This window comes from Patagioenas fasciata, chromosome 2 (genome assembly GCF_037038585.1).
Source record: "Patagioenas fasciata isolate bPatFas1 chromosome 2, bPatFas1.hap1, whole genome shotgun sequence".
NCBI lineage: Eukaryota > Metazoa > Chordata > Aves > Columbiformes > Columbidae > Patagioenas > Patagioenas fasciata.
The window spans coordinates 86,152,053-86,164,917 of NC_092521.1; the positions used below are offsets into that span (position 1 = coordinate 86,152,053).

The 12,865-nt window shown below is 36.2% G+C and overlaps 1 protein-coding gene across 2 annotated transcripts in view; it reads left to right on the top strand.

Moving 5' to 3' along the window:
• Window positions 1–1,058: 1,058 nt before the first annotated feature.
• The window catches only part of CDH9 (cadherin 9), a 90,443-nt gene continuing 78,636 nt past the window's right edge, over window positions 1,059–12,865 (top strand). For both annotated transcript variants that reach the window (XM_065830355.2, XM_065830357.2), the window contains exon 1: window positions 1,059–1,341. The gene's annotated coding sequence lies outside the window, so the exon portion shown is untranslated. The remainder of the gene's footprint in view (window positions 1,342–12,865) is intronic.

The window sequence follows — 12,865 nt, forward strand, 5'->3', positions numbered from 1 at the left end:
CTCAATTAGCTACTTGACGTAAACTTTCCTTTTGTTACAGTAAAATTTCTCTGACAGAAAAAACCAGATTCCTCCTTTCACTGCAGTTACTGAACCCATAGCTTTAATGATATTTCATAATTAGAAACTAGTCTCATGACCCATCTTTCTAAGAGGAAATGTTGGTACTAGATTAATTATGTTACAAGCCCAGACAATTACACCTTGCAGCATTTCATGTTATTCTGTTGGTGCCCACAACAGACATCGGATGAAAGCTGTCTTCAGGTTTTGTTGGCAGAGAAAGTGAATGCGAAGTAAACATTCCTAGAAGTCCCATTGAAAATGCTTATTTTATGTAAGTGGCTGAAATAGTCATTAGTATCCAGAAATCCACAAAAATGCAAAAGTAGCAGGTACAAAACTAGAACCTATGATACTCCAGTTTTAAAAGGCAACATCTTATGCTTCAGTTGGAGATGGTAGTTCAAGTAAACCAAAATATTCTGTAATATTGAACATGTGGTGACATAGTAGGGAGCAGTGATTACTTGTACCCAAACAGGCTGCACCAGGTACTGCTCCTTGCAAAACCATGTATTTCTGTGAATGACTTGGACATTGTTAATCACAATTCCTGAAACATCCTTTCAGGTACAGTGGAAAGTCTATCATTATCAATAGCTGTAAATTACACTAGTGCTATAAGCCTATTGAGTAGAGGGGGGAAATCTCCCACACCTTGCCCTCTTTCTACTAAAAATATTTTGTCACTGTGGTGTTACAGGATAATTTTACATTCTTCAATGAGTATGTGCACACAAATGGCACTGCATTGCTAGTGTAGATAATTAAATTTTTTCTCCACATAATTCACAGGTTATGGGCATGCTTTTACCTTTTTTATTAAAACTGAAAACAGAAAAAACTGAGGTGGTAGCATGAGTCTCTGTGTTTAAGCCTCAGTCAATAAGAGGCTCCTTAACAAAGCCCTCCTCCCTGAACCCTCCCACTGCATTCACTTGCAAATCACTGTATGGCTGGCAAAGCCGGCATCCCGTCCCCCCACCCAGCCCCAAACATTCTCTTGTTGAGCACTGCGGTTCTATCAGCAGCATCATCTCTCTCAGTGAGGGACGTTTGTTATGAACCAGGGGCACTGAATGGAAACCAATCAGATAGAGAGAGTCCCTTTAGCTTCGTGTCTCTGCCTGCTTGATTTAAAAGTGATGCTGAGAGAGAGTGGGCTCTAGTTAGATGCAAGTACATACAACGCTGGAGAAACTGTAACAAACAGAAAGGAGGAAGCAAGTAAAGGAGCAACACTGGATGGACTGAGCTAAACTCACGCTGGCAGACACGGTGAGTAGACTAGCTTTCTTTAGCACTGAAATTGCTGAAAACAAAAGAGAATATGTTTTCTTAAAAAGTGTCTAAAATGTTGAAGATGCCTTACAGATACTTTTCAGGAAGGGGAAGTAGGGAGCAGGGTCAGCAGAGCATTTTGGGGAGAGTTCTATCCAATTCAGAAAGAAAATAGTTGTGCTAAATTGCTGAAATTTGAACTTCTGTTGCTGTATATATGACAACTGCTTGTGTATATTAGAAAGCTGGCAATATACATGCTATTTGGCAATATTATTAGATGTTATTAAGTCTTTACTATGATATAGCAGTAACAATACAGACCAACTTTCGTGCAGGTTGCGTTTTTGACTGTCCAGATAGAAGGTATCTTCTTTTTCTATCTGTCACATCTGTTGTTATCTAAAACATCTAATCAAAACAAATCCAGTTAAGAAGGATAAAAAAGAGGATGCCTTTTTTACTAATAAGAACAAAGTACTGATGCTTTGTTTTGTTTTTCTTCAGTGGGAGTAACAAAATCTTTTTTTTTGTGTGTGTGTGTGGTTTTTTTTTTTTTTAATATGTGTTATGGGGAAGTGGCAGTTCAGGGTTCAGTAAGACTGAGAGTTGAGGGAGATGTCATTTTGGATATTCACAGTAGTAAGTCAAAGTCAACAGGCTTAAAGTATAAGGCTGTTTTCCAGAAGCACTACCAAACAGCCTCATCAACCTAATATGTATAATCAGTGACAAGTACAGAAAGCAAGGCAGAAAGCACAAAAGATTGAAATGACCACTTGATTTTGAAGTAACCTTCAGAAACCAATTGTCCAAGGGCTGACATTTTGCTTTTTCTCTTAACTTGCAAGAAACCTGCAGTCATATCGTTTCAATTTCACTCTATGAGTTTCAAATGAAGAATGATGCATATGAACTATAAAGAAATCTATATCCCTTGCAGTTGTGCACACAGTGCATACAGTAGCCACTCACTTTCTCACAGATTCAAGTAATAGGTCAGAAAATATAATGTATTTTCTTAGGATGATTTCCATCTCCAGTAGACAAAGTTACAACCGATGTATCAGTTTTGCTCTGATTAAAGTCAGTAATAAAACTCAAATTTTATTTAAATCAAAGCAAGACTATGCTTCATTGCTGAGTGTTACACTAGTTGCTCATAGTAAGGACAAAAATGGTCAAAAAGACAAGTGTAATATTTGCAATAGTTCTGCAAATTGGACTGAAAGCTTTGTTTAATAAATAACATTGGTGATAATTACAGGAAGTGATAATAACAGAAATTTAAAAATAATTGTTTCCACATCTGAAATGTTAATTTCCAATCAAAAAAGTGAGAATGAACTAATTAAAAATTTAGAATATTGTGATATTTTTTCCTATGATTATTAAGAACTCTGTAGAAGAATTATGTTAGTTTTAAAAAAGGTGTACTGTTATCTCTGTGTCAATTTGACAGGTACAATATATTGTTCTGTCACTTCTCCTTCACTATGTAATAATATAAGTTCAAGACAGCATTAAATATGTTTACAGATAATGGGATTTCGTGTTAGCAAATATATAACATTTTACAAGGCCACATTATACAACCAAAAGCCTATGAAATGAATATTTTCTGTTTTGTTTGATTTTCTTGTTAGTTAGATAAACAAGATTAATTTTAAATGAGGAAATCTAACTGTATCAGTATTACATACTGAACTTGTACCTAAAATAGTTGCCAAGTCTTCACAACTTGATGGAATGGTTTCAATGAAGTTTTTCATATGTTTATTTGCGTGAACAGAGTAGGGTATTGCATTTCAGACACTGTCTTGAAGCTGTTATTGTGAAAAATCATGTTGCATAGGTAACCAGTACATCTCACCTAAACACAAAAAGCAATGCAATGTGAAGTTAAAAAACTCTGCCATATGCTTTGTACAAATTCACGGTAAATGTGTTTTGGGCTTTTGGCATTTTCACACTTGTCTGAAGAAGTGACCATGCTAAAAATGCTGTCTCCCCTGCAGACAGCAGCCCATTTTCAGGGATCTGTGTTGTCCCCTCTCCTAGCTGCTGCTCCACAAGCATGCTGAACTCAGAGGCAGTTACATGGTGTTGGCAGAGATACTCTCATCATTGCATTAGACCATTAAGCTGATTTCATTCTCCAACTTATCTATCAAACAAAATGTAATAACCTAAATCTGCTAGTTTAAATGTTATCACCCATGATGCTACAGAAAGAACTGTGCAACGTAATTCTGACATTCGCTTATGCCCTGGCATCAGAATACGGTTTCTGAAGCTACACAACATAGATTTCAAGGAACCTACTGGTTGAAGCTAGAAAGTAACAGGACTGACAATTTCCTCTGAGCTTGAGTTTGTTCAAGAGATAAAACAAGGTAAACTGATGTCTCCTTTTGGCTGTCCAATGCCTGATGATAACAGGATACATGAAGGAGCACTTTTTCCTTCAGAATTTTCATTTATTATAGGGTAGCACACACACGCACAGAGTTTTGAACCTATTTTCAGAGATAAACAGAAACTCAGAACTGTTTCACTTTTCTTCCTCCTCACCCTTCTTTTCCCAGTTTTGCAAAATGTTCTGGAGAAACAGCAAGACCTTACTGAAAATCAAAACTCAGCAATGACCATTGTTTAAAAATTCTCCTAATTCCTACACAAATCTTATGCTTTTAAGAAGACTGGGCTATATAGACCTGGATATAAGACAATATAGTTACATAATTTTCTATATTTCTTTCATGTAGTCAGTTGTATTTGACTGCAGAAGGCAACTGGAGGAAAAGTCAAGACAAAAATGCCTCTCCCACTCATATCAGAATGCCTTCTGAATTTCTAAGGCTTGCAACAGGTGTTACATGCAAATGCTCTCTGCAGAAGCACAAATATTTGAACATGAATAGAGGTGTCTGAGGGAAAACTAACTGTATTCTGTATGTGAGTGAGAGAGTTTATGAAAAGTCATTTGTAGGAATAAATCAAAAATTTTGCTGAAAGGGGGTGGGAGGAGAAGGAAGATAAAGTAAAGAGAAATGAACAAAAAGAGTCTTTGTAGAAGCAGTCAAGCATCATTTTAACAACTTTCTCATTTTCCCTTTTAAACAAATAAGATATTGATGAATTGCAAAAGGCAAATTACCATCCTGATTTTCAGTGACTGATCGAGATTAAAAAAAAGTGACATCAAGGTCTATTTGCTGAGCATGACTGAACAGGAGAGACATATCTTGATTAGATCATACTATGTGTTTGCAGTGCAAAATCCTAGCAAAACTAGGCTTTGGTTACTTCAAGGAAAAAGTTGTTACTAACTTTGTGGGAAAAGGAGAAATACTGGATATATACTGCAGCTTTAAATAAATATCTACAATGGCCATGTTTTAGAAAGAAATATTTTTTTTTAGTGCATGTATGTAGTGTAAATGTAGAAAAGCTAAGTGAATTATGCTATTTATAATCTTTGTTCTGCAATCTTGAAAAGACTGCAAAAGGAGACTTGTGGTATTGTCTTCTTCCCATACACAGAGATGATTGCACAGACAGTTGACTTGACTTGGTCGCAGTTGCAGAGTAGCTCAATGTCAGAGCCCAGGAGTAGAATGGAGCCTCTGCTCTTCCAGTCATCCAATTTTTCTGTATGAAAACACCAATGTTCATAAAAATAAATGTGCCTGAAATGCCTAAATAATACCATAAACAGCCACAAACATTACTCTGGAAATTTCTCTAACTATAAAATGGAATGCCTCAAGTGATGGCCAATATTTCTTTGCCAGCAAAACGCAAAATTTTATATTTAAATTCCACACATTTTAGTAGGAAGAATATTAACAACATCAAGACAACAAAACATTAGATTCAGTTTTCCCTGTCTCATACAAACATGTCTTTCATATTAGAATCTCTGGACACGAAAATGTAAATGTCATAGAGGTTTATGTAAGTACAAATTTTCTATGTGCTAAATGATATTCAGGTTGTTTCAACCTCACAAACCCTAGGCAAGGGAAATAAACACCAGTTTCCTTGAAATTCTGCCTGGAAGAACATAGTGTTGGGCTATGCATATCATTGCTTACAGATTCCCATTTTCAAAAAAATACTGAAAGCATTTTCCAACTCTATGTAAGAATGTTAAGAAAGAACTCCTAAATTACTTGTCCAAGTTCAAAACATGCTCTTCATAAATGGTACCAAAGATTCTGTGAAACAGAGAAAATTGCAGATGATGCTTTCATGTTTATGGGTGGAAACAGCAGGCCTTTCCATCACTTTAGACAAACTACATGACAATTCTCATAAGGAGATTATCTCGATTCGCACATTTTAAATAGTTTAGTTGAAGGCAATTAATAATGTATATAAGCTTATCTAGCAATATATACAGACATTATTGGATTTAGCCATTACTTTCAGAAAACGATGATCAATGACATTGATAATGAGTAGTGCAGAATTTGACATTTATATTTTGACACCTCTTAGAAAGGAATTCAATAATACATCGGGTTGTATAAGAATGTTCAATAAAATGAATTTTAAAAGCATAATGATATAACAACCTTAGCTGAATATCTTACCAAAATAAGTTTTCTTTATTTCCTCTGCATTCCATTATTTGGTCCTGAGGAGATGACAAAGAGGTAAAATGAAAGAGGTATGACTTGGGGATAAAGGTGAAGTTAATCCCATTACTTCTGTTTAGAAAGAAAAAATAGACATAGTACAAACAGAAATAAACATTTTAAAATCCAGCAGTTACAGGTTATATATGACTAGAAGGTATCAGCAAACTACTCATATCTGAATTTAAGAAATCAAAGTAGCCGCAATCCATGAACAGAGTTGGTTGTATATATAAATACACATTCATGGATATATATGTATATACACATAAACCCAAGCATAATTCAGGAAAACTGTAAGAAGAATGATAAAATATTTTTAAAAGGAGAAGATTAAAATAGTTTTGCTTAATTTTGCAGTGCTACTTTCTGACTGAATCTGCATTCTTATTTTGTTTATCATACTTCCATGTGATTTGTGTTATTCTCTATCATAATACTTTATAATAGTGTATTATAATATCAAATTCAAATTTTGTAGTGGGAAACTATTGTAAACAAGTTATTTCTCCCAATTTTTAAGGCACAGGTGCTGGTTGTGGGAAATCTCATAGAAGTAATTCTGCTTGTGTAGTAGCAGGAAAAAAAAAAAAGTTATTTCAAAAGGAAATTCTTGCAGTTATTGAAATTATTTGTCAGGAGAGCTGTTTGTGCTTGTGCCGCATTCTCGAACCCTTGTTCAGCATGATTAACATCTTGCAGTAAGACTAGTCCCACTGAAGCCAGTGAAATTACTTTTGTGCATTTCTGCTACTCAGAGTAAAAATGAGTGCCGAATCTGTGGTTTTGTAATTATTCTATCTGATAAAAGCATATATTTTCCTCAGATTAAAAATAATGTGTATTGTTACTGAAAATATTTTCTCATTTCCTGCAAGATATGCAATAATCCTTACATTTACTTTCCAAACATAAAAGGAAATTTTACCTCTAATGAGAATTCAGACTTACTGAAAATGGAAATATATTTTAAAATTAATGTATACTCTTTTTCCTTACTGTTATCTGCATCTCATGGGCAATCAAGTCAGATCCTGCTCCTAAAGGTTTTAAATTTGTGTGATACATGGCTTCTTTCTTAACCAAGACACATTTTTGGACTGCATTTTTATCTTTTCTAGGGGTAAGATATTAAGTAGAACTCCTTGTATTCTAAATAATATTAATTAGTCTCTGCATTTTCCTTCAAGAAGATGGAACTTTTTTATCTATGATATTGAAGATATTGTTATTTGTTTAGTAGTAGTAGTAACACTACCAGTAGCAGAAGTATCAAGGCTGAGAACTTCAAGTGAGAGTTTTGTAATATTTTAGTAGCATTTGTCACATTTTAACAAAATGCATGACTCTGGTGCTGCTTGCTCTTCCAGGCATAGTCATACTGAAAAATCCTCACTACTCATGATGGGAGACCATTCCTGTAGCAAACAACAGGATGTTCAAACCAGAAAATTATGTCATGTATTTAATGTACATCTACAATATATTTACTAAGTATTTGTTTGATTAAATAGTGAACTAAATTGCTATACACACACATAGGAACAAAGTTACCTCTGACTACTGAAAAAATATAGTCAGTAATGACAAATAATATGTAAATGATGATTTAGAAGTAAGCATAAATCTGAAAATTTCCTAGTAATGGCAGATGAGATCAGGTAGTTCTTGTTTAGTTTGTGTACAGATCTGTGTATGTAACACGGAAGGAAGGAAGAAAGGAAGGGAGGGAGGGAGGGAGGGAGGAAGGAAGGGAGGGAGGAAGGGAGGAAGGAAGGGAGGAAGGGACGAGGGAAGGGAGGAAGGGAGGAAGGAGGGAAGGGAGGAAGGGAGGAAGGAGGGAAGGAAGGGAGGAAGGAGGGAGGGAAGGGAGGAAGGAGGGAAGGGAGGAAGGAGGGAAGGAGGGAAGGAGGGAAGGGAGGGAGGAAGGAAGGAAGGAAGGAAGGAAGGAAGGAAGGAAGGAAGGAAGGAAGGAAGGAAGGAAGGAAGGAAGGAAGGAAGGAAGGAAGGAATATATATAAAATATATTATATATATATAAAATATTTATCTATAACTATAAAGATATCGATTTAGAGAAATGTGTTTTTATATAGGTTTTTTATATGTACAGCATCAGTGTCATGAAACCCATGCATATACTTGCATTGTAAGGTGTTCAGTGGTATATGTTCTAGCCAGTAACAGGTAAGGTAACATTTGAGGAGAACTCTGCAGGCCATTTCAGGTTGCAGTTCTTTAACAGCAGACTCAGATCAGTAAATATCAGAAGAAAACATGACAAAACAGCTGCTCTGCCTATACCATCAATCCAGAATTATTGAATCCTAGAATGATTTGGGTTAGAAGGAAGCTTTGAAGATCATCTAGTTCAAACCCCTTTCCATGGGCAGGGATGTCTTTCACTAGATCAGATTTCTCAAAACATGATCCAACCTGACCTTGAACACAGCCAGTTATGGGTCATCAACAACTTCTCTGGTCAATTTGTTTCAGTGTCTTAACCCTTTCACTGTAGAATATTTCTTCCTTCTGTCAAATCTAAACATACTGTCTTTCAGTTTAAAATCATTGGCTTCTGTCCAGTTTTTCATCCGGCAGTATCCCCAAGTCCTCCTCCACAGGACTGCTCTCAATCCCTTCATCCCTCAGTATATATCGATACTGGGGATTGCCCCAACCCAGGTGCAGGACCTTGCACTTGGCCTTGTTGGACTTCATGAGATTCACACGGGCCCACTTCTCAAGCCTGTCAAGGTTCCCCTGGACAGCATCCCTTCCCTCAAGTGTATCAACTGCACCACTTGGCTTGTTGTCATCTGCAAAGTTTCTGAGGGTTCATGCAACCACGCTATGTCATTAATGAAGACATTAAATAGTCATAGTCCTAGTACAGACCCTTGAGGGACATCAGTCATTACTGTTTTACACTTGGATATTGAGCCCTTGACTATAACTCTTTGGACACAGCTATCCAATCAATTCCTTATCCATCCAACGGTCCAATGATCAAACTTGTATGTCTCCAATTTAGTAGCAAGAATGTTGTGGGTGATCATATCAAAGGCCTTATAGAAGTTCGGGTAGATAACATGTGTGGGTCCTCGTCCACTGATGCACTCAGACCATCATAGAAGGCCACTAGGTTAGTCAGGCAGGATTTGCCTCTGGTGAAGCCATGTTGGCTGTTTCAAATCACCTCCATGCCTTCCATAAGTTTTGACATGTCTTCCAGGAGGATCTGTTCCATGGTTGTACCAGGCACTGAGTTGAAGCCAGTAGTTCCCAGGGTCCATCAACCAGTAAGCCTCAGTTTATTCTTTCAAGACTTTCAGGAAACAATTTCTGCTTCATTCAATAACTTTGTATTGAGGCAAAAATTCCCTGGAAGAGGAACTGACGACCAAACCACCTTAATACAACCATATGGCATGACTGATGACTTTCAGTGAGGCGTCTGTGTTTACTCTAATACTCATACAATTGCTACCTGATTACATGTATTGATAAAATTCCTACCTTCAGCAAATGTAAGCAACTGTTTCCAAATGGGATTTTCAGCTTGTCTCACTGTTTCTTGCTTCAACGGATGAAGATTCAGGAAACCTGGAATCTTGTTGCTACAATGCAGATTTAGAATATCTTCGGGCTTACTATGTGGTCATCTAAATGATCAGTCAAAAGGTAGACAAAGCAATACCTCTGATAACTTTAATTTAAATGCCCCTTTAAAAGACAAAGTTCACTTCTTATTCCTACTTCACATAATTGCTCCTGAAGTTTAGCTTTTTCCTGATAACTGACAGTGATATGAGCACACTTCTTTTGAACAGAACTTTTAATCCCAGTGGTCACCATCAGATATCTGAAGGACAGGAAGGATAAGGAAGATACAGACATGTTCTTTCTCCTTTCCAGATAGCCTGTGGTAGCTAATTCAAAGCCACACTGAATGAAGTATGAGGTTTCCAGGATTATCACAGAACATCCGAATTTCTTATCCAATTTATAAAATAGAGAACAGTAGATGTTAGGATTTAAATAAAAAGGTAGTCATAGGACAAAGCTGCCACTTCCATTTACAAATAAATTTTTTTTTCTCAGGTTCAGGTGACAAGCAATAGTACCTGTCCCCTTTAAAAGGTGAAGAAGTGTTATTTGTCTTGAAATATAACGTTGTTCATCTTTGGAGGCAGCATGTATTGTAAATTTTTTTCCTCAATAAATAGAAGGTTGCCATATAGTATGTTAAACGGTTGTGTCTGAGAGCTGATTTATTTTAGTACTTAGCCAGGCATATTCATTAATGTTAGGAATAGACATTAAAACTTGCAGTTTATCCCACTGAGAATTTAATAAGAAGTATTTGTTAGTGTTCATTTGGTTTACTGTCCACAGTTCCATGGAAGTTATGTGTGAAAGATATTCAAACTTAATCAGTGTAGAAAACTTCAATATTTAAATGCAAGAACATATATATGCTTTACTTATGTGTATATATTTATGTATTTATGAACATAAATAAGTGTAATTGAAAAGTTAGAGTTGACTTACTAGTAAGAGTCAGGTGCATTATGATGTCACAGAGTGTATCGACTGGTGAGCAGGAATACCTCAAGATCCCAGCAGAATCTTTATTTACATGATACCAATTACCAAAATTATTATCTGCTAGAATTAGATAGTATTTCCAACAAAATTTCCAATAAACATAACATTTCCAACATTTATCTCTTCTTGTACTCTGCACCCCTCCCTAGGGTCTGGCCTCACTGCCTTCTTATAGAATCATTCTGGTTGGAAGAGACCCTCCAGATCACTGAGCCCAACCATAATCTAGCCTAATTCTAGCACTAAACCATGTCCCTAAGAACCTCGTATATATATATGTGTCTTTTAAACACCTCCATGGATGGTGACTCCACGACTTCCCTGGATAACCTCTTCCATTGCTTCACATGAAGAATTTTTTTCCTAATATCCAATCTGAACCTTTCTTGGCACAACTTCTGGAGCAACTGTCCTTGCTGTCACCTTGCTGTGGTTTGAGCTGGAGGACTGTTGAGTTTTGTGGGGTCAGAGGGACTTGCTGATTTCAAGGCAGGACAGTGGAGGGCACAGAGTTTTCTGAGTGGTCCTCATTCTGAGGGAAATGAGGAAAAAGAAGGTGACACCCCATACTATGAGGTGATGTGTCAATGAAAATGTCCTTTCCCTTTGCTCTGGAAACCAAACCAGTTTAGCAAGTGGAGGAAGAGATCTTTCTGCCTTACTCCAGGTCTCACTGACCTCTTGTCCAAACTAATTAATGTCATCATCAGATTTGTCTTAACACCTTATTGATATTCAAACAATTAGAGATTCAGACGGTCTTAACAAATACTAATGTCTGTATTCCAACATTAAGAGACATTCAGGAAAGGCCAGGGACTGAGCTAAAGCATAGGATCCAACCTGGCCTAAGTATATGCACTCATATCACTGGACAGCCATAGCTTGTCATCCTATTAGGGCAGTTATTGATCAGATCACCTGCAAGTTATATGCTCTTCTATTGTATTTATGTTCACTGATAGTGACTGCCTGGCAAATATAATAATAATTAACAGGAAAGCAGGCAGGAAGGAACACGCAGTGCTGTTTTAAAAATTAGTTCTAACCATTCTGGTTTTAATATGCTATTAACACGTTCGGAAACCCATGTGGATGTAAGTCTGTATTTCTTAAGTTCAACTTTTGTCTTTGACTTCAGCTGAGATAATACTAAACAAATAATTTTATTACTGTTAAATTACTGGTACAACAGGAGAGTATAAACAGTTATAGTTCATTAAAAATGTACACTAACTTGAATAACAGGTTTTCTCATTGAGCACAGAATAAAATATTGAAATTAAATCTTGAAGAATACTAGAACCTGAGAAAATTATACAAATACTACTAGTGCATCATACGTAATGTCTTTGTAATGATATGGTTCTATCTCACTATGACTGAAATGGAAGAAGGTCAGTGTTGTAAATACCAAGTAAATTGGTATTCCTGTGGTGCCCCTCAGAAATTACCAATTACCAGTCAGCAATTACAACAAAATATTTCAAAGTGTTCTATGAAAGTAGTTAAATATAAGCTTCAGGTAAACAACAAAAGTGCATGTAGTCCTGATGAAAAACTATACATTGTTTAGTTGAATATTCCCATAGAAATTGATGATATGAAGATTCATTCTTTATAAAGGGAGGAAATACTGTCATGGTCATTAATAAGCAGAGTGGAGGACCTGAGAGCTGCAAAGCGAAAGAAAGGGCAAAATTTGCTACTCAGCTGAACACCAGCATGTTTATGAATGTCTGAAGTGCCTGACCCACACCAGAGCCCACAGGCTGGGCAGTAACAGCCGAACTAGAGGGGAAATGGTCATCTACTGTATAATCAGGACTAATGTTAAATTGTTTTTTTTTTTTTTCTTTGAAGCCTCTTTACACACATTCTCCTACACAGGGATTAGTATGTGTATAGAATCCACATTAGTTTGTATGTGTGTGAATGTAATGTGAGAAGATACATAATATTACATGACAAAGCAAATTTACATACAATATGTGAAAAAATGTACCATTATTTTTTAAAATGTATTATCTTGTTGACATAAATAATCAGTATTCAAGCAAATGAGTGGAATAAATCTGTATTCCTTGCAAGATAAGTATCAGAGGAAACAGCATTGCAAAATGCCAACAAATACTGATTTCTGATAGATCAGAGAACGAAGTTAGAAGAAAATCCTGATAATGTGAAGAGGTTTCTTTCTGCACAGGCTGGGGAAGAAAGGGAAATTATAGCGTGTTCAGGTGGCAAAATGAGATTGCAATATA